General features: G+C 46.1%; 1 pseudogene across 1 annotated transcript in view; it reads left to right on the top strand.

The window, feature by feature from the left end:
• LOC311121360 (acid-sensing ion channel 1-like) overlaps nucleotides 1-23,373 on the top strand; it is a 63,360-nt pseudogene that overhangs the window by 18,410 nt on the left and 21,577 nt on the right. The window contains exons 2-3 of the transcript in view: nucleotides 2,966-3,116; nucleotides 17,966-18,093. The product of the transcript in view is annotated as an acid-sensing ion channel 1-like (transcript). The remainder of the gene's footprint in view (nucleotides 1-2,965; nucleotides 3,117-17,965; nucleotides 18,094-23,373) is intronic.

The raw sequence follows: 23,373 nt of genomic DNA, 5'->3' as shown, positions 1-23,373 counted from the left end.
AACCTACTCTATATAATAATAATAATAATATAATAATATGCCATTTAGCAGACGCTTTTATCCAAAGCGACTTACAGTCATGCGTGCATACATTTTTTTTTTTGTGTGTATGCAATAGTGCACTACTTTTGACCATAGCCCAAATGGGCACTATTGACAAGTAGTGCACTATATAGAGACACATATACACCCTTCCTTATGCTGCCGAGCCAAAATGATAATCATGAATGTGATAATATTCCGGGAAGGAAACACTAAAGAATGACATGAGTGTCTTCTGTTTTTATTGATGTTTCTCTGCTCTGGAGTCGTCCCCCCCCCCCCCCCCCCCCTCATTTGTCTTATGAGGGTTAAGGGGTTTCAGTACCAATGTCTGACTTACTGTGTAAAGGATGTATATTTTTATTTGTCACGTTACAGTTCAGATTTTCAGAAAAGCTGCATCAGAATCAATCATTTTTGCCACAAATACTTCCATTTGAGGTGTTACATCACCCTTCAAATAATTCTGTCCTTCCTTGAGTATTGTGTATCTTAGCGGTTTGAAATACAGCAGGGCCCTGTTGTTGACTCCATCAAGTCGACCAAGAATCAATACATGCAAAACATGGATATTTATCTCAACCTTTGTTAAACTGCTATAAGATGCCCTTCATAAGAGACAACATTCTTTACATACGACAGAGAGAGAGAAAAATTGTTCGACTTAAATGTCAAATGTAAATAATGATGATTAGATACTTTGAGCTCTTAGCTTTCTGAGAGTATTGGGATGGGGTCCCAAATGGTACCATATAACCTTTATAGTGCACTACTTTTGACCAGGACCCATAGGGCTCTGTACAAAGGTAGTGCACTATGTAGGGAATAGGGTACCATTTGGGATGCACCTTTAATCCGGTTCCTTGACGCAGAGGAACATTAGATGTTGTAGCCTGATGTCTTTAAAGTGACCAATCATGTCTGAGGAGGCCTACCCACCATGTTGTGTTACTTCCACTGTTACACTCCTGTTGCTCCGCTGTTGGCTGTTCCAAATCAAATCAAATCAAATCAAATTTTATTGGTCACATGCGCCGAATACAACAGGTGCAGACATTACAGTGAAATGCTTACTTACAGCCCTTAACCAACAGTGCATTTATTTTAAACAAAAAAGTAAGAATAAAACAACAACAAAAAAAGTGTTGAGAAAAAAAGAGCAGAAGTAAAATAAAGTGACAGTAGGGAGGCTATATATACAGTAAAATAAAGTGACAGTATGGAGGCTATATATACAGGGGGGTACCGTTGCAGAGTCAATGTGCGGGGGCACCGGCTAGTTGAGGTAGTTGAGGTAATATGTACATGTGGGTAGAGTTAAAGTGACTATGCATAAATACTTACTTAACAGAGTAGCAGCAGCGTAAAAAGGATGGGGTGGGGGGGCAGTGCAAATAGTCCGGGTAGCCATGATTAGCTGTTCAGGAGTCTTATGGCTTGGGGGTAGAAGCTGTTGAGAAGTCTTTTGGACCTAGACTTGGCACTCCGGTACCGCTTGCCGTGCGGTAGCAGAGAGAACAGTCTATGACTAGGGTGGCTGGAGTCTTTGACAATTTTGAGGGCCTTCCTCTGACACCGCCTGGTATAGAGGTCCTGGATGGCAGGGAGCTTTGCCCCAGTGATGTACTGGGCCGTACGCACTACCCTCTGTAGTGCCTTGCGGTCAGAGTCCAAGCAGTTGCCATACCAGGCGGTGATGCAACCAGTCAGGATGCTCTCGATGGTGCAGCTGTAGAATTTTTTGAGGATCTGAGGACCCATGCCAAATCTTTTTAGTCTCCTGAGGGGGAATAGGCTTTGTCGTGCCCTCTTCACGACTGTCTTGGTGTGTTTGGACCATGATAGTTCGTTGGTGATGTGGACACCAAGGAACTTGAAGCTCTCAACCTGTTCCACTACAGCCCCGTCGATGAGAATGGGGGCGTGCTCAGTCCTCTTTTTTTTCCTGTAGTCCACAATCATCTCCTTTGTCTTGGTCACGTTGAGGGAGAGGTTGTTGTCCTGGCACCACACGGCCAGATCTCTGACCTCCTCCCTATAGGCTGTCTCATCGTTGTCGGTGATCAGGCCTACCACTGTTGTGTCGTCGGCAAACTTAATGATGGTGTTGGAGTCGTGCCTGGCCATGCAGTCATGGGTGAACAGAGAGTACAGGAGGGGACTGAGCACGCACCCCTGAGGGGCCCCCGTGTTGAGGATCAGTGTGGCAGATGTGTTGTTACCTACCCTTACCACCTGGGGGCGGCCCGTCAGGAAGTCCAGGATCCAGTTGCAGAGGGAGGTGTTTAGTCCTAGGATCCTTAGCTTAGTGATGAGCTTAGAGGGCACTATGGTGTTGAATGCTGAGCTGTAGTCAATGAATAGCATTCTCACGTAGGTGTTCCTCTTGTCTGTAACATTGTCCCTGAATCAGCTAATGACCTCTGGGCTGCTTGTGTAGCATGATGCCAGTGTGTGTGTGTGTGTGTGTGTGCTCTCTTTTACAGTAACTAAAAGGCATTTTGATAACACATTTAGGATGAGTCTCTCTGTGTGTTTGGGATCAAAGAGTTGCCGCAATGATCTTAGCAGAGATGCTGTTGCCACAGTTTGGTGTACTTGTCTACCCATCAAGTGATGTTGTTGTTGTTGTTGTTGTTGTAAAGTCGCTGTTCTCTGGTAGATAAAGTTTGCTCTCTACACAGATACTCATGTATTAGACCCCAAGGGTTCAGTGGGATGAAGAGCCCAACATTTAATTGGACAAATCCCAAATGGCATGCAGGCTACTATTACCCATAAAGAAGTTCACAAAATAGGGAATAGGGTGTGGCTCAGGTCAAAAGTAGTGCCCTTTATAGGTTGCCATTTGAGACACAGACATTGCTTTGTTCTTCATCATATTGCTGATTGACACCCCTTGGCCTTCTTCTTCTGGTTTCAGATCTTCACCCGTTATGGGAAGTGCTACACGTTCAACTCTGGCCAAGATAACCGCCCGCTGCTGGTGACCATGAAGGGAGGGATGGGGAACGGACTGGAACTGATGTTGGATATCCAACAGGATGAATACCTGCCAGTCTGGGGAGAAACAGGTGAGGAGGGAGGGAGGGAGGGAGGGAGGGAGGGAGCCTTGCACTAAAAAGTTCTGTATTATTTAGTCAAGTATTCAAGTACATCAAACAGGCAGTGTTTGTGGACGTGAAACCACTTCAAAAGAATCAACAGAGAACCAACATTAGCTACTAGCTAAGAAAGGAAGGGAGACAGATAGACAGGTAAGCAAGCTAGTCCATGTAGAATTGATTTCCAAACTCTCCGTTTCGGATCAACTCAATGAATCTGTTGTAAAATAAAAACAACCTCTCCAAAAAACTATCTTTGATATTTCCAGGAGAGATAATATCCTTGGAGAGAGATCAGAAGCTTCACAATACACTTATGTTCCTCTTCAATATGAATCTAGCTCTATCTGGAAATTCATACTCCACACAGCTGGAACACAGTAGCAGTGAAAACGGTACATTGTCGACTCTTCTAGATCAAGTGGGATGTGGGAATCTGTTCAATGGTCATTTCAATTCTTGATATCTACCCAGCTGAATACCAAAATAAGTGGCGGGGATGAAAAACGAATCTCATATTGTAGCTTTAAGTCAGAGGCTGCAAAAGTCTCCAGAGTGATGTATGTAGAATTCAACACGTGCATACAGTAGCGATTAGCATTTCTACGTCGATTCTCCATTGGTATTCCAATGGTGACAGATAGCAGTGAAGTGACAGAATATATACATTGAGCTCTAAAAGTATTGGGACAATGACCCATTTTTTTTTTTTTTTGGCTCTGTACTCCAGCATTTTGGATTTGAAATGATACAATGACTATAAGGTTAAGCTGGGCTTTTTCATCCATATCGGGTGAACCATTAAGAAATTACAGCACTTTCTGTATATAGTCCCCCCCTATTTTAGGGGACCAAAAGTATTGGGGCAAATTCACTTATGTGTATTAAAGTAGTAAAAAGTTTAGTATTTGGTCCCATATTCACAGCACGCAATGACTACATCAAGCTTGTGACACTACAAATGTGTAGGAGGCATTTGTGACTCGTTTCAGGAAACTAGGCGTATGTCGCACGTCACTACTTCACAGGAGAGGCATTTGAATGTAAAGATGTATTTTTTTATCAAAATGCGTTTTTTGGCAGAAATGCCTTCTGGAACATGTGAACTTTCATGTGCCTTAATAACAAACTTGTATGCCATCTGTAAATATGAATAAAATTGTTAAATTACGAGCCTAGTTGGTTTAGCCACAGAAAAAGACAGGAACCTTCCCGCTAGCCATGACTAAGATTGAATCGTACTACACCGGCTCTGACGCTCATCGGATGTGGCAGGGCTTGAAAACTATTACAGACTACAAAGGGAAGCACAGCCGCGAACTGCCCAGTATCACAAGCCTACCAGACGAGCTAAACCACTTCTATGCTCGCTTCGAGGCAAGCAACACTGAAGCATGCATGAGAGCACCAGCTGTTCCGGATGACTATGTGATCACGCTCTCCGTAGCCAATGTGAGTAAGACTTTTAAGCAGGTCAACATTCACAAGGCCGCAGGGCCAGACGGATTACCAGGACGTGTACTCCGAGCATGTGCTGACCAACTGGCAAGTGTCTTCACTGACATTTTCAACATGTCCCTGACTGAGTCTGTAATACCAACATGTTTCAAGCAGACCACCATAGTCCCCGTGTCCAAGGACACTAAGATAACCTGCCTAAATGACTACCGACCCGTAGCACTGACGTCTGTAGCCATGAAGTGCTTTGAAAGGCTGGTCATGGCTCACATCAACACCATTATCCCAGAAACCCTAGACCCACTCCAATTTGCATACCGCTCCAACAGATCCACAGATGATGCAATCTCTATTGCACTCCACACTGCCCTTTCCCACCTGGACAAGAGGAACACCTACGTGAGAATGCTATTCATTGACTACAGCTCAGCATTCAACACCTTAGTGCCCTCAAAGCTCATCACTAAGCTAAGGATCCTGGGACTAAACACCTCCCTCTGCAACTGGATCCTGGACTTCCTGACGGGCCGCCCCCAGGTGGTAAGGGTAGGTAACAACACATCTGCCACACTGATCCTTAACACGGGGGCCCCTCAGGGGTGCGTGCTCAGTCCCCTCCTGGACTCCCTGTTCACCCATGACTGCATGGCCATGCACGACTCCAACACCATCATTAAGTTTGCCGACGACACAACAGTGGTAGGCCTGATCACCGACAACGATGAGACAGCCTATAGGGAGGAGGTCAGAGACCTGTCCGTGTGGTGCCAGGATAACAACCTCTCCCTCAACGTGACCAAGATAAAGGAGATGATTGTGGACTACAGGAAAAAAAAGAGGACTGAGCACGCCCCTATTCTCATCGACGGGGCTGTAGTGGAACAGGTTGAGAGCTTCAAGTTCCTTGGTGTCCACATCACCAACGAACTATCATGGTCCAAACACACCAAGACAGTCGTGAAGAGGGCACGACAAAGCCTATTCCCCCTCAGGAGACTGAAAAGATTCGGCATGGGTCCTCAGATCCTCAAAAAATTCTACAGCTGCACCATCGAGAGCATCCTGACTGGTTGCATCACCGCCTGGTATGGCAACTGCTTGGCCTCCGACCGCAAGGCACTACAGAGGGTAGTGCGTACGGCCCAGTACATCACTGGGGACAAGCTTCCTGCCATCCAGGACCTCTATACCAGGCGGTGTCAGAGGAAGGCCCTCAAAATTGTCAAAGACTCCAGCCACCCTAGTCATAGACTGTTCTCTCTGCTACCGCACGGCAAGCGGTACCGGAGTGCCAAGTCTAGGTCCAAAAGACTTCTCAACAGCTTCTACCCCCAAGCCATAAGACTCCTGAACAGCTAATCATGGCTACCCGGACTATTTGCACTGCCCCCCCACCCCATATTTTTACGCTGCTGCTACTCTGTTAATTATTTATACATAGTCACTTTAACTCCACCCACATGTACATATTACTTCAACTACCTCAACTAGCCGGTGCCCCCGCACATTGACTCTGCAACGGTACCCCCCTGTATATATAGCCTCCCTACTGTTATTTTATTTTACTTCTGCTCTTTTTTCTCAACACTTTTTTGTTGTTTTATTTTAATTTTTTAATAAAAATAAATGCACTGTTGGTAATGGGCTGTAAGTAAGCATTTCACTGTAATGTCTGCACCTGTTGTATTCGGCGCATGTGGCCAATAAAATGTGATTTGATTTGATTTGATTGGCTGAGAAAATGGATGGGCTGGACATTCCGAGAGATGAGTTTGAATTGGTCTGCCATGTAGTATGCTTCTGTCTATCAGGCTCACTAGCTAATGTTACGTGTATGATCTGTGTAGTAATATTATTCATATCTCAGAGCCAATTGCATTGCTAGTTATAGCCTAATGTTAGCTAGCTAGCTAACATTGAACCTAGTTGGTTAGCTTTAGCTACCTGCAGGGTAGTAACGTTATGAGTTGGGATTATGGTGAATTGTTTAGCTAACTAGCTAGCTACATGTCTAAACAAAAGACTCCACTATGCAAGTAAACATTTCACTGTAGTGTTTACACCTTCTGTATCCTGTGCATGTTACAAATAAACATTGATTTTATTTGATATAGTGTGTGTTTACCAGATACGGTAATGTGAAGAACAACATGACCTGCACCAAAATCAAATTAGGATATAACGTTAGGCCAACGAGACAGTGGCCAAGTAAAAAAATTATCCGGTAGAATGCCCTACTTTTATTTCATCACACTCAGAACCGTAAAGTATTTTCTGTAATTAGCTCGCCATTAACATGATCTTGTTGTGAGTTTATTTTCCTGTAATAATGAATACAATTTAGCTAAAGTTAATACGTTGTCAGCTATATGATATGGTTATTATTTGAACTGGCTAGCCAGCTAACTTAATGCTAGCTAGCTAACAAGCTAGAAACTAACCAAAACAATGTTTAGAAAGTTGCTTTTAGTTGCCTGGTTTGCTAGATTGACATATACTAAATTGATTTTTTAAGAGGGTGTGAACGATGCTGAATGGCAAAGACAAAGACAAAGAAGAGCTCTCCAGTAGGTGTACCAAAACATTCCAGGGCCATTTTCTTAAAAGTAGGGTTACAAGTTGATCAACTTTCAAAGTAGAATTACTTTCCCATTGTTCCTCAACTGTAGTGTATGATATACAATTTTCTAGCTCGGAGTCTCTATTTTTATCCAATGTATGAAACACAATTTCAAATTTTGCTACATTTACATTTACATTTACATCATTTACACTTACAAATTGGTGAATTCACCTTATGATAGCCAGTGAGACAACCATTTTTATTTATTTTTTTATGGGGGGGTTGGGGAGGGGGGGGTAGAAGGATTACTTTATACTATTCCAGGTATTTCTTAAAGAGGTAGGGTTTCAAATGTCTCCGGAAGGTGGTCAGTGACTCCGCTGTCCTGGCGTCGTGGGGGAGCTTGTTCCACCATTGGGGTGCCAGAGCAGCAAACAGTTTTGACTGGGCTGAGCGGGAACTGTGCTTCCGTAGAGGTCGGGGAGCTAGCAGGGCAGAGGTGGATGAACGTAGTGCCCTCGTTTGGGTGTAGGGTCTGATCAGAGCCTGAAGGTAAGGAGGTGCCGTTCCCCTCACAGCTCCGTAGGCAAGCACCATGGTCTTGTAGTAGATGCGAGCCTCAACTGGAAGCCAGTGGAGTGTGTGGAGGAGCGGGTTGACATGAGAGAACTTGGGAAGGGCGAACAACAGACGGGCTGCAGCGTTCTGGATAAGTTGTAGGGGTTTAATGGCACAGGCAGGGAGCCCAGCCAACAGCGAGTTGCAGTAATCCAGACGGGAGATGACAAGTGCCTGGATTAGGACCTGTGCCGTTTTCTGTGTAAGGTAGGTTCGTACTCTGCGAATGTTGTAGAGCATGAACCTGCAGGATCGGGTCACCGCTTTGATGTTAGCGGAGAACGACAGGGTGTTGTCCAGGGTCACGCCAAGGTTCTTCACGCTGATATATCTGCCAGACATGCAGAGATGCGATTCGCCACCTGGTTATCAGAAGGGGTGTAGTGTCGAGTCAATGTTGCTAATTATGCTGTTAAACAAAGGAGTCCGCTTATACTGAACTTTGACCATAAGTTTTATTCATATCACAAGATTTCAGCATAAGTTTACAGATGTCATGATCACCCGGAGAGCAGTGTTTTCCAAATTACAATGTCCGCTCTAATCTTCTTTGTTGCTAGCCCATACTTAAAATCTTCCCCAAAATATGGGTGGCTCCCTCTACTGTCCAATCCCCTGTCTACAACACACAGACTCCCTCTGTTCTATGGGGCGTCACTCTAAAACAACTCCCTCTGAAACTGAATAAACATCCTCTCAGGTTCCACTTGAAAACATTAGCAAAGTCATAATCTCCATACACTACAGGGGGAAAGGAGAAAATTAATTGTGTGTCGTCTGCGTAGCAATGATAGGAGAGACCATGTGAGGATATGACAGAGCCAAGTGACTTGGTGTATAGAGAGAATAGGAGAGGGCCTAGAACTGAGCCCTGGGGGACACCAGTGGTGAGAGCACGTGGTGCGGAGACAGATTCTCGCCACGCCACCTGGTAGGAGCGACCTGTCAGGTAGGACGCAATCCAAGAGTGAGCAGCGCCGGAGATGCCCAACTCGGAGAGGGTGGAGAGGAGGATCTGATGGTTCACAGTATCATAGGCAGCAGATAGGTCTAGAAGGATAAGAGCAGAGGAGAGAGAGTTAGCTTTAGCAGTGCAGAGAGCCTCCGTGACACAGAGAAGAGCAGTCTCAGTTGAATGACCTGTCTTGAAACCTGACTGGTTTGGATCAAGAAGGTCATTCTGAGAGAGATAGCAAGAGAGTTGGCTAGAGACGGCACGCTCAAGAGTTTTGGAGAGAAAATAAAGAAGGGATACTGGTCTGTAGTTGTTGACATCGGAGGGATCTAGTGTAGGTTTTTTGAGGAGGGGTGCAACACTCGCTCTCTTCAAGACGGAAGGGACATGGCCAGCGGTCAAGGATGAGTTGATGAGCGAGGTGAGGTAAGGGAGAAGGTCTCCGGAAATGGTCTGGAGAAGAGAGGAGGTGATAGGGTCAAGCGGGCAGGTTGTTGGGCGGCCGGCCGTCACAAGTCGCAAGATTTCATCTGGGGAGAGAGGAGAGAAAGAAGTCAAAGCATAGGGTAGGGCAGTGTGAGCAGGACCAGCGGTGTCATTTGACTTAATAAATGAGGATCGGATGTCGTCAACCTTCTTTTCAAAATGGTTGACGAAGTCATCCACAGAGAGGGAGGAGGGAGGGGGAGGAGGAGGAGGATTCAGCAGGGAGGAGAAGGTGGCAAAGAGCTTCCTAGGGTTAGAGGCAGAGGCTACATAACACCGAATCGAGCCGCTCGGTCACATTTCCTGTTTGTTTTGGTTGTGTTTCAGATAATTTCGTGCTCAATAGAAATTAATGGTAAATAATGTATTGTGTCATTTTGGAGTCACTTTTATTGTAAACAAGAATAGAATATGTTTTCTAAACACTTCTACATGAATGTGGATGCTACCATGATTACGGATAATCCTGAATGAATCGTGAATAATGAAGAGTGAGAAAGTTACAGACTCACAAATATCATACCCACAAGACATGCTAACCTCTCACCATTACAATAACAGGGGAGGTAAAAAACATTTTTGGGGGGTATGATATTTATGCCTATGTAACTTTCTCACTCATCATTATTCACGATTCATTCAGGACTATCCGTAGTACCCTTAAAATAAAGTTGACAGTCTGCACTTTAACCTTTAACCTCATAGTCATTGTATCATTTCAAACCAAAAAGTACTGGAGTACGGATCCAAAACAACAACAAAAAATTGTCCATGTCCCAATACTTTTGGAGCTGTAGCTGTACTTTTTCAAAGGAGGATCATTTCATCCGGCACCGCTCAAGGCCCTGGTGCGTTCCCTTTGCAATGACACAAATGTCTCTGTATCCCTCCTCAAGAAGAGCAGTGACTGATGCTCTCTTCTTTATCAGAGGCTCACACGGCATTCCAGTCAGGCTCCCAGTGCTGTAATTGAAAAGAGAGAGAGAGAGAGAGAGAGAGAGAGAGAGAGAGAGAGAGAGAGAGAGAGGGTACTGGTAATGAGAGAGAGAGAGAGAGAGAGAGAGGGGGTACTGGTAATGAGAGAGAGAGAGAGAGAGAGAGGGGGGGGGGGTACTGGTAATGAGAGAGAGAGAGAGAGAGAGAGAGAGAGAGAGAGAGAGAGAGAGAGAGAGAGAGAGAGAGAGAGAGAGAGAGAGAATTTAAATTCCGACAGAAAACCAAAGACAACAAACAACAATGAGAAATGGTTTGATGAAGAATGTAAAAACCGAAGAAAGAAATGGAGAAACCTATCCAACCAAAAAGCCTTTCGACTTCACTATTGTGAAACACTAAAACAGTACAGAAATACACTAATTAAAAAGAAGGAACAGCATGACAAAAAACAGTTCATTGTGATTGAAGAATCCATAGAATCAAATCACTCCTGGGAAAATTGGAACACACTAAACAAACAACAACAGAAGAGTTATCTATCCAAAACGGAGATGTATGGATAAACCACTTCTCCAAACTTTTCGGCCATATAACAAAGAACCAAGAGCAAAAACATATACATGATACTTTACAAAACTTAGAATCAGCTATTAAAGACTACCTTAACCCATTGGATTCTCCAATTACATTGAATGAACTACAGCACAAAATACAAACCCTCCATCCCAAAAAGGCCTGTGGTGTTGATGCTATACTAAACAACATGATAAAATATATAGACCACAAATTCAAATTGGCTATTCTTAAACTCTTCAATATTATCCTCAGCTCTGGCATCTTCCTTAATATTTGGAACCTAGGCCTGATCACCCCAATCCCCAAAAGTGGAGACAAATTTGACCCCAATAATTAACGTGGAATATGCATTAGCAGCAATCTCTGAAAACTCCTCTGCAGTATCATCAACAGCAGATTCCAACATTTCCTCAGTGAAAACAATGTCCTGAGCAAATGTAAATTGGCTTCTTACCAAATTACCGTACGACAGACCACGTATACACCCTGCACACCCTTATTAACAAACAAACAAAACAAAACAAAAGCAACAAAAGCTTTTGACTCAATTTGGCATAAGGGTCTGCTATACAAATTGATGGAAAACGGTGTTGGGGGGAAAGGTTATGACATTATAAAATCCATGTACACAAACAACAAGTGTGCAGTTAAAATTGGCAATAAACACACAGATTTCTTTCCTCAGGGCCGTGGGGTGAGACAGGGATGCAGCTTGAGCCCCACCCTCTTCAACATTTATATCAACGAATTGGCGAGGGCAGTAGAACAGTCTGCAGCACCCGACCCTACTGGACTCAGAAATCAAATGTCTACTGTTTGCAGATGATCTGGTGCTTCTTTCCCCAATCAAGGAGGGCCTACAGCAGCACCTAGATGTTCTGCACATATTCTGTCAGACTTGGGCCCTGACAGTGAATCTCAGTAAGAAAAAAATAATGGTTTTCCAAAAAAGGTCCAGTAGCCAAGACAACAAATACAAATTCGATCTAGACACTGTTGCCCGAGAGCACACAAAGAATTACACCTACCTCGGCCTATACATCAACACCACAGGTAACTTCCACAAGGCTGTGAACGATCTGAGAGACAAGGCAAGAAGGGCCTTCTATGCCATCAAAAGGAACATAAAACCTAACATCCCAATTAGGATCTGGCTAAAAATATATCAATCAGTAATCAAACCCATTGCCCTCTATGGTTGTGAGGTCTGGGGTCCACTCACCAACCATGAATTCACAAAATGGGACAAACACCCAATTGAGACTCTGCTTGCAGAATTCTGCAAAAATATACTTTGTGTACAACGCAAAACCCCAAACAATGAGGACTATATCCGCTAGTTATCAAAATCCAGCAAAGAGCTGTTCATTTCTACAGCCACCTAAAAGGAAGCGACGCCCACACATTCCACCACAAAGCCCTCACCTACAGAGAGATGAACATAGAGATGAGTGCCTTCTGCCAGCTGGTTCTGGGGCTCTGTTCACAAACACAAAACAATCCCACAGAGCCCCAGGACAGACACACATTTAGACCCAAAAAAAATTAAAATAATATTTGACACATGGAAAAGAATCAACGAATGCTATCGATTAGTTACCGGAGTGTAACTCCAGTTCTATGAGTGGAGCGGAGCCCCATAGGGGAGCTCTGCTCCTAGTGGTTTACCCTCTGCCGTAAGGCAGCAGCAGCCTGAGACAAAATTATGCACACACCTACAGCCAATAGGAGTACAGGTGTCCCTATAAGAGGGGATGCCTCCCCTCAATCAGCCTCCCGAGATATTTTTCTTCAGCGAGACTAGAGAGGGTCGGCAGGGCCTTAAGTCCTATGGGGCTCCGCTCCACTCATAGAACTGGAGTTACACTCCGGTAACTAATCGTTCTATATCGTGGAGCTCCGCCCCATAGGGGAGCTCTGCTCCTAGTGGTTTAAGGCGGAGCGTAGCGCTCCAAAATGTACTCCCTGCCGAGGCTAACACTTCCCATCGAAACGAGAAAGTCAGGCCTAGCAATGGCTGCAACCGAGTCCCGCAGTACTGCAACTAAAAACCCCTACGGGCGTCACAATATACCGCATCATCGGTTAAAAGACCCGCCCCACCTAGTCCAATGGCAATGCCAATGACTAGTGGGCAGATCACCAGAATAGAAGCCATACTAACCTGTACTAGCAGATAGATGTGCCTCAATATCCTGTGAAAACACTACCGACCACTAATGGAATGACATCAAGTGTCACTCTACATTGTGAACGCGGTAGACCGCCTCACTCACTCAATGGAATCCCAGAGATTAGTGGGCAGGAACAAAAACATGAGTCATACTAACTGAACAAGCAGATAGATGACCTCACATTCTGTAATCAACACATGCCTCTACTGTACTGACCCTGTCAGTCAGGATTCTTGCCACACAATATGTTTTCTTATCCAAAGCGGACCTGGTGGAAACCCTGTCCATAGTCCTGCTTTTCCCTCTCTTCCTAGCTCAAGATCTCCCTTCAGCTATGCTGAGTACAGACCGAGCCAAAGAGTTAGAAAACACATCTGTCAAAAACACGTCTTCCTAACCAAAGCGGACCTGATGGAAACCTGTGTCCACAGTCCTGCTTCTCCTCTCTTTCTTGCTCAAGATCTCCCTTCAGCCACGCTGAGTACAGATCGAGCCAGAGAATTAGAAGACATATCTAAGAGATAGAAACGGATAAATGGAGACGGCGTCGACCAGGATGCTGCTCTACAGATATCCTCTACTCCTGTTCCTCTGAAAAGGGCAGTAGAAGCCGCTACTCCACGAGTGGAGTGAGCTCTGATACCCTGAGGCAATTGCCGCCCTGCTACCTCATAAGCTGTCTCAATGCCTTCACAAAGCCAGTGAGACAACCTCTGTTTTGAAAGTGGTCTACCTAGTGCAGCCGCACCGTGACACACAAACAACTGAGGCGATGACCTAATCGCTGCTGTGCGCTCAATGTAACACGCCAAAGCGCGTACCGGGCACAGGCGATGGAGCTTTTCCTCACTCCTCTCTCTATGAGGAGGAGGAGAAAAAGCCCACAGCTCCACGGTCTGTGACCTATATGAACTCTTAATAACCTTCGGCACAAATGCCGGGTTAGGACGTAACACTGCTCTGCTCATGTCACCATTGATGGCCAAGCAGTCAGGTCTCGTCGAAAGAGCACACAAATCACTGACCCGCTTAGCTGTAGTCAAAGCGAGCAACAATGCTGTCTTTATAGACAGCATCTTGAGGGGTATTTGATTCAATGGCTCGAACGGCGACTTACATAGCGCTTCGAGTACCAAAGCCAAATCCCACTGAGGAAGCGTGACTCTAGGTGTTGGCCTAAGTCGCCGCGTTCCTAATAGGAAGCGTTTCACTAGAGGGTGGCTAAAGACATTGTCTCTGCCAAAACCCTCATGACAAGCTGAAATCAGTAGGTCGTCCAGGTAGGCTAGTAGCCGTATTCCCTGACGACGCAACGGTTCTAATGCCGCCTCCACACACTTGGAAAATGTGCGAGGTGCCAGGGCGTACCCAAATGGCATCCTTGTGTATTCGTACGCCACCCCTTGAAAGGCGAACCGCAGAAACTTCCTGTGACGCGGCTGAACCGGCACATGAAAGTACGCGTCCTTTAGGTCTATGCTCGTACAAAAGTCCCCTCTCTGGACACATTCCAGCAGACGTTTTGTCGTTAGCATTCGGAAGGGCCGTTTGGTTATGCTCTCGTTGAGAATGCGTAAATCCAAAATCGGCCTCACTCCCCCCGTCTTTTTGGGCACTAGGAAATAAGGCGAATATAGCCCTTTGTTCCTTTGCTCCCAGGGAACTACTGTCACCGCCTCCTTCGCCAAAAGTTCCGTAATCTCTGTCATCAGAGCGGCCACTTTGTCTGGCGTTTTCATCACCGTCTCCACCACTCCCCTGAACGGGGTTGGGGTCCGGTGGAATTGGAGAGCATAACCCTTCTGCAACGTCTGTTCTAGCCAGCGTGAGAGGGTGCAGCTTCTTCGCCACTGCCAGCAATGCAGAGAAAGTGGCTGGGCGCGAAGCTGTGGTGCATCCAGTAGGAAGGACCTGTATTCCTCTATGGCCCTTACCGCCACTGTTCCCCAACATTGAAGTGGTGGCCATGGCGCTCTCTAACCTGGGGATTCCCTGACCCTGAAACCTTCCTTCCACTCTCGTGAATGGGAGATACGCTTTTACAGGCGAACGCGCCGCTAAAGGTGCCTCCCACGAGCCCTCAACGTACCTAGCCAAAGAAGGCATGGCAGGAGCCACTGGCTCTGCCGCCTTCCTTGGCCTGGAATAAGGACAGCCCTCCATCATATCAACCTCTGGTGCGGAGGGAAGAGGGGGCAGCCTTATTGCCAGCCGTTGAGCAGCTCTCTCAATGAGACCCGGAAAATCCGCTCTCAGAGAGGCTGCAGCGAAAGAGAGAGCTTCTGATCTCTCAGAGCTCGTATCCCCTTCGCTATAGGGACTACAAGCCCTCTCACTCTCCAAAGGAAAGGGGGGCTTGAAAGTATGAGGGACGGGGTCCGACTGTTCCATTGGAATGCCAGACCCTTCCTCAAAATCCCTATCTTCCCCCGAGTCTGCGCCGTCGGACGACGCCTCTGAAGCAGAGGCTAGTTTTGACAACACATCCTCAAGGGGGATGTCCTCCCTGAAAAACGCCCAACGCTGCTTCCTCTCCTTTAAAGAAAGGAGGGCGCAGGAGGCGCAATTCGGGGGACTGCAGACGCCTTCCTTGGCATGCTGGGATCCCAAACACACGAAACATAGGTCGTGGTGGTCACCGGCCGCCATGGAAGTGCATCTGCACTGAGCTCTGAAAATAACTTTTGGGGGTGGAAAATCTCCCGGTGTGCTCATTTAGACGACGTTGATGACTGGAATATCAACTGCGTTTTTTCGGCCTGAGTCTTCGTGCTTCGTCTCTTCTTGGCTCTTCAGTCTAGTCATCCAGTCGCTGAAGAAAAAGGGAGGCTGATTGAGGGGAGGCATCCCCTCTTATAGGGACACCTGTACTCCTATTGGCTGTAGGTGTGTGCATAATTTTGTCTCAGGCTGCTGCTGCCTTAGGGCAGAGGGTAAACCACTAGGAGCAGAGCTCCCCTATGGGGCGGAGCTCCACGATATAGAACTGGCCCTTAACAGAGAGTACACAATGGCAGAATACCTGACCACTGTGACTGACCCTAAATTAAGAAAGTCCTTGACTATGTACAGACTCAGTGAGCATAGCCTTGCTATTGAGAAAGGCCGCCATAGGCAGACCTGGCTCTTGAGAGATGACAGGCTATGTGCCCAGTGCCCCCAAAATGAGGTGGAAACTGAGCTGCACTTCCTAACCTCCTGCCAAATGTATGACCACATTAGAGACACATATTTCCCACAAATCACACAAACCCACAAATAATTTGAAAACAAATCAAACATTGATAAACTCCCATATCTGTTAGGCGAAATACCTCAGTGTGCAGTCACAGCAGCAAGATTTTTGGCCCGTTGCCATGAGAAAAGGGCAACCAGTGGAACACAAACAACATTGTAAATACAACCTATATTTATCTCTTTATTTATTTTCCCTTTCATACTTGGTAGGGGATGGGGTTAGGGGATGGATAGGGGATGGGGTTAGGGGATGGGTAGGGGATGGGTTAGATAATGGGGTTAGGGGATGGGGTTAGGGGATGGGGTTAGGGAATGGGGTTAGGGAATGGGGTTAGGGGATGGTTAGGGGATGGATAGGGGATGGGGTTAGGGGATGGGGTTAGGGGATGGGGTTAGGGGATGGGTAGGGGATGGGGTTAGATAATGGGGTTAGGGAATGGGGTTAGGGGGTGGGGTTAGGGGATGGTTAGGGGATGGGGTTAGAGAATGGGGTTAGGGGATGGGGTTAGGGGATGGGGTTAGGGGATGGGTAGGGGATGGGGTTAGATAATGGGGTTAGGGGGTGGGGTTAGGGGATGGTTAGGGGATGGGGTTAGAGAATGGGGTTAGGGAATGGGGTTAGGGGATGGGGTTAGGGGATGGGGTTAGGGGATGGGTAGGGGATGGGGTTAGAGAATGGGGTTAGGGGATGGGGTTAGGGGATGGATAGGGGATGGGGTTAGGGGATGGGGTTAGGGGATGGGGTTAGGGGATGGGGTTAGGGGATGGATAGGGGATGGGGTTAGGGGATGGGGTTAGGGGATGGGTAGGGGATGGGGTTAGAGAATGGGGTTAGGGGATGGGGTTAGGGGATGGATAGGGGATGGGGTTAGGGGATGGGGTTAGGGGATGGGGTTAGGGGATGGGGTTAGGGGATGGATAGGGGATGGGGTTAGGGGATGGGGTTAGAGAATGGGGTTAGGGGATGGGGTTAGGGGATGGGGTTAGGAGATGGATAGGGGATGGGGTTAGGGGATGGGGTTAGGGGATGGGGTTAGGGAATGGGGTTAGGGGATGGGGTTAGGGGATGGGGTTAGGGGATGGGGTTAGAGAATGGGGTTAGGGGATGGGGTTAGGGAATGGGGTTAGGGGATGGGGTTAGAGAATGGGGTTAGGGGATGGGGTTAGGGGGTGGGGCTAGGGGATGGGGTTAGGGGATGGGGTTAGGGGATATATAGGGGATGGGGTTAGAGAATGGGGTTAGGGGATGGGGCTAGGGGATGGGGTTAGGGGATGGGGCTAGGAGATGGGGTTAGGGGATGGGGTTAGGGGATGGGTAGGAGATGGGGTTAGGGGATGGGGTTAGGGGAGGGTTAGGGGATGGGGTTAGGGGAGGGTTAGGGGAGGGTTAGGGGATGGGGTTAGGGGATGGGGTTAGGGGATGGGGTTAGGGGATGGGGTTAGGGAATGGGGCTAGGAGATGGGGTTAGGGGATGGGGTTAGGGGATGGGGTTAGGGAATGGGGCTAGGAGATGGGGTTAGGGGATGGGGTTAGGGGATGGGGTTAGGAAATGGGGTTAGGGGATGGGGTTAGGGGATGGGGTTAGGGGAGGGTTAGGGGATGGGGTTAGGGGATGGTTAGGGCACAGGAGGAGCATCATTATGAGATCAATCTGTTCTTCTGATTCCTTATTGTAATCACATTTTCAGGTTTTTTATTTGATGTTTTTTCTCTTTCAAGTTGAATGAAATCAGACTGAGTAATACATTGACCTGACTGAGCTGTTTCTGACATCAGTTTCTGGGATGTTTCCTGTCTTACCCTACCTCTCTCCAGATGAGACGTCGTACGAGGCGGGCATCAAGGTCCAGATTCACACCCAGGACGAGCCTCCCTTCATTGACCAGCTGGGTTTCGGAGTGGCCCCGGGCTTCCAGACCTTCGTATCCTGTCAGGAACAACGGGTAGGGTGTCAATCAATCAATCAATCAATCAATCAATTAAGCCTGCCATTATTGGCTCTTCCCAATGTGGGCTTGCTACAAGGGAAGGCGGTAAAAACAAATAATGTCTGTCTGGGTTATTGTTGATGTCTGTATGTGGGAGGTCGTTTTGTTGTTCGTGATGATGTCATCCTGCTACGTTAAAGGGGGCTGAAGGACTTGTGTTTTCAGCTACACAACCAGCATACAGCGTTCTAGTGATTCAAAGGTCATGTTCTTGTTGAAAGCAGGACGAGGTTATTCTGAAACCAAGTCAGTCAGTTTCACCTTGAACAGACTCTGACCCTGAACAGACTCTCCTCTCTCCTTTCCTTCTCCTGATGCATGTTACATTACAGGAATCTCATCAGTGGCTTGGTAGAAATCCACACTTTTCAATCAGTGCTACCATGCTCGCTCTCCGGAAGAGAAGAATAATTCAATATGATGTGTACCCATCCAACTCTACCCTCTGGTCATGTATATCTAACCAGACAGAGTGAAATCATAGGTAATTATACTCTCTCTGGATCACAGACTATAGAATGTGTATGATGAAAGGAACACAGAAGATACGGATTTAATAGATCCCCTACTCCCTTATGCTTCTGCCAGAGATGTCATCAGAGCGCGTAACAGAACAGTGTACTGTATACACTCGGTCTACTCTCGGTTTGTTGTTTTTATGAAATAGTTTTTATGAAATAGTTTTTAAATCATAGCTAAAGTTTGTGTTGCTACGGATTCTGCAACGCAGTCAGCCTTTACGGCTGGGACTGCAAGTTTGTCTCTCGGCAGTAAGCTACTAGCCATCATGAAAACGGAGCAGGCTAACGCTAGCAGTGCTAGCCCAGTGTGTTTATCCACGGCTGGGCACAAATGCTTCAGGTGTGAGATGATTTCCACACAATCTTAAGATGAAGAGAAGGTGGAACTAGAAAATGAACAGGGATTTGTCTGCCCTAAATGCACCACCATCAAGCAGCTTAGGGAAGAGATCTTCTGGCTGTTAGCTCGGCTGCGAGAAAAGGTTATAACATGCTTTCTAAATACACCGACCTTGCTGTAACCCAGGCAAACCAAATCACAGGTTTTAAATGCCTCCTATAGCAAAGCTGCAGCGTTGATCTGTCACAATCCAACAGACAGATGTCAAGCTCAACTCCGCGGCCCATAGGAGACTCGACACTCGCAAGGCGTAGGAGATTGTGGAGGCAGTCTGGCCACCCTTCATCTATCTGAGAAGATCCGATCTAGCTATCAAACAGCTTTGCCCCGCTTGAGACGGACCTACCAGGCCCGGGAGTCAGCACGGATCATGGGTGTATACATTCCCCCACGACCACCACAGTTCACCGGGTCGCTGACTCAAGACATAAGGGTCTCTGGCCATCCTCCACCTTCCTGGGTTTTCCAACACGTCCGCTTTTGCTGGTGCGAAGAGTCAGGCTAGCCTCCATCCCCCCTGCCCGAGGCAGGCCCATCCCGCTCCTCCTCTTCCTTCCCCATGGGATTCCATCACAACCACCATAATTTTGGGCAGCTAGATGGTGAGAGATTTTGGCCTGCCTGCTGTCTGTGGACCGACCAAGTTCCGCTGTCACCCAGGATCTCCGTGTCCATGACATCAACTCCCTCCTGCCGGTTCTGGACAATATTGTCACCATCGTCACTCAAGTAGGTTTTAACAACCTTCGTTTTAGGCGATCTGAGGGAGGACTACAAACATTTCTTTAAACACCATCGCTAGAACAGGGAAGAGAATTATTAAAGTGGCTTGCGAAAGTATTCACCCCCCTTGCCATTTTTCCTATGTTGTTGCCTTACAACCTGGAATTAAAATGGATTTTTGGGGGGTTTGTATCATTTGATTTACACAACATGCTTACCACTTTGAAGATGCTAAATATTTTTTGGGGTGAAACAAACAAGAAATAAGACAACAAAACAGAAAACTTGAGTGTGCATAACTATTTTTAGTCTCATCTGACCAGAGTACCTTCTTCCATATGTTTGGGGAGTCTCCCACATGCCTTTTGGTGAACACCAAATGTGTTTGCTTATTTTATTGCTGGCCACTCTTCCGTAAAGTCCAGCTCTGTGGAGTGTACGGCTTAAAGTGGTCCTATGGACAGATACTCCAATCTCCGCTGTGGAGCTTTGCAGCTCCTTCAGGGTTATCTTTGGTCTCTTTGTTGCCTCTCTTAATTAATGCCCTCCTTGCCTGGTCTGTGAGTTATGGTGGGCGGCCCTCTCTTGGCAGGTTTGTTGTGGTGCCACATTCTTTCAATTTTTTATATAATGGTTTTTAATGGAGCTCCGTGGGATTTTCAAAGTTTCTGATATTTTTTTATAACCCAACCCTGATCTGTACTTCTCCACAACTTTGTCCCTGACCTGTTTGGAGAGCTCCTTGGTCTTCATGGTGCCGCTTGCTTGGTGGTGCCCCTTGCTTAGTGGTGTTGCACACTCTGGGGCCTTTCAGAACAGGTGTATAAATACTGAGATCATGTGACAGATCATGTTACACTTAGATTGCACACAGGTGGACTTAATTTAACTAATTATGTGACTTCTGAAGGTAATTGGTTGCACCAGATCTTATTTAGGGGCTTCATAGCAACGGGGGTGAATACATATGCACTAACCACTTGTCCGTTATTTATTTTTTAGAAATTTCTGAAAAAGTTATATTTTCATTCCACTTCACCAATTTGGAATATTTTGTTTATGTCCATTACATGAAATCCAAATAAAAATCAATTAAAATTACAGGTTGTAATGCAACAAAATAGGAAAAAAGCCAAGGGGGATGAATACTTTTGCAAGGGACTGTAGATGCCAATTCTTTGTGGGTAGCTAGCCAGTTAGACCTATTGACTTACTATGGACTTACCCATTCACTGAACCTTCCTTCTTCTAGCCACTAAGCAAGATATACAGTGAGGGAAAAAAGTATTTGATCCCCTGCTGATTTTGTACGTTTGCCCACTGACAAAGAAATGATCAGTCTATAATTTTAATGGTAGGTTTATTTGAACAGTGAGAGATAGAATAATAACAAAGAAATCCAGAAAAACGCATGTAAAAAATGTTATAAATTGATTTGCATTTTAATGAGGGAAATAAGTATTTGACCACCTCTCAATCAGAAACATTTCTGGCTCCCAGGTGTCTTTTATACAGGTAACGAGCTGAGATTAGGAGCCCACTCTTAAAGGGAGTGCTCCTAATCTCAGCTTGTTACCTGTATAAAAGACACCTGTCCACAGAAGCAATCAATCAATCAGATTCCAAACTCTCCACGATGGCAAAGACCAAAGAGCTCTCCAAGGATGTCAGGGACAAGATTGTAGATCTACACAAGGCTGGAATGGGCTACAAGACCATCGCCAAGCAGCTTGGTGAGAAGGTGACAACAGTTGGTGCGATTATTCGCAATTGGATGAAACACAAAATAACTGTTAATCTCCCTCGGCCTGGGGCTCCATGCAAGATCTCACCTCGTGGAGTTGCAATGATCATGAGAACGGTGAGGAATCAGCCCAGAACTACACGGGAGGATCTTGTCAATGATCTCAAGGCAGCTGGGACCATAGTCACCAAGAAAACAATTGGTAAAACACTATTCCGTGAAGGACTGAAATCCTGCAGTGCCCGCAAGGACCCCCTGCTCAAGAAAGCACATATACAGGCCCTTCTGAAGTTTGCTAATTAACATCTGAATGATTCAGAGGAGAACTGGGTGAAAGTGTTGTGGTCAGATGAGACCAAAATCGAGCTCTTTGGCATCAACTCAACTCGCCGTGTTTGGAGGAGGAGGAGGAATGCTGCCTATGACCCCATTAACACCATCCCCACCGTCGAACATGGAGGTGGAAACATTATGCTTTGGGGGTGTTTTTCTGTTAAGGGGACAGGACAACTTCACCGCATCAAAGGGATGATGGACGGGGCCATGTACCGTCAAATCTTGGGTGAGAACCTCCTTCCCTCAGCCAGGGCATTGAAAATGGGTCGTGGATGGGTATTCCAGCATGACAATGACCCAAAACACACGGCCAAGGCAACAAAGGAGTGGATCAAGAAGAAGCACATTAAGGTCCTGGAGTGGCCTAGCCAGTCTCCAGACCTTAATCCCATAGAAAATCTGTGGAGGGAGCTGAAGGTTCGAGTTGCCAAACATCAGGCTCGAAACCTTAATGACTTGGAGAATATCTGCAAAGAGGAGTGGGACAAAATCCCTCCTGAGATGTGTGCAAACATGGTGGCCAACTACAAGAAACGTCTGACCTCTGTGATTGCCAACAAGGGTTTTGCCACCAAGTACTAAGTCATGTTTTGCAGAGGGGTCAAATACTTATTTCCCTCATTAAAATGCAAATCAATTTATAACATTTTTGACATGCGTTTTTCTGGATTATTTTGTTGTTATTCTGTCTCTCATTGTTCAAATAAACCTACCGTTAAAATTATAGACTGATCATGTCTTTGTCAGTGGGCAAACGTACAAAATCAGCAGGGGATCAAATACTTTTTTCCCACACTGTACACAAAGCAAACATTTTACTTCATAATTATCAGCTAGATATATGTGAATCGTAATCTAGCTAGCCAGCTAGCTAGTTAAGCAGGCAAAAATGACCTAAAACTAATGTTATGCAAGGTACAGTTGAAGTCGGAAGTTTACATACACCTTAACCAAATACATTTAAACTCAGTTTTTCACAATTCCTGACATTTAATCCTAGTAAAAATTCCCTGTCTTAGGTCAGTTAGGATCACCACTTTATTTTAAGAATGTGAAATGTGAGAATAATAGGAGAGAGAATTATTTATTTCAGCTTTTATTTCATTCATCACATTCCCAGTGGGTCAGAAGTTTACATACACTCAATTAGTATTTGATAGCATTGCTTTTAAATTGTTTAACTTGGGTCAAATGTTTCGGGTAGCCTTCCACAAGCTTCCCACAATAAGTTGGGTGAATTTTGGCCCATTCCTCCTGACAGAGCTGGTGTAAGTGAGTCAGGTTTGTAGGCCTCCTTGCTCGAACACGCTTTTTCAATTCTGCCCACACATTTTCTATAGGTTTGAGGTCAGGGCTTTGTGATGGCCACTCCATTACCTTGACTTTGTTGTCCTTAAGCCATTTTGCCACAACTTTGGAAGTATACTTGGGGTCATTGTCCATTTGGAAGACCCATTTGCGACCAAGCTTTAACTTCCTGACTGATGTCTTGAGATGTTGCTTCAATATAT

Source organism: Coregonus lavaretus (genome assembly GCF_964263955.1).
Source record: "Coregonus lavaretus genome assembly, contig: HAP1_SCAFFOLD_2956, whole genome shotgun sequence".
Taxonomy (NCBI): Eukaryota; Metazoa; Chordata; class Actinopteri; order Salmoniformes; family Salmonidae; genus Coregonus; species Coregonus lavaretus.
Note: the sequence above shows the minus strand (reverse complement) of the source record. Positions and strands in the feature narration are given on the sequence as shown.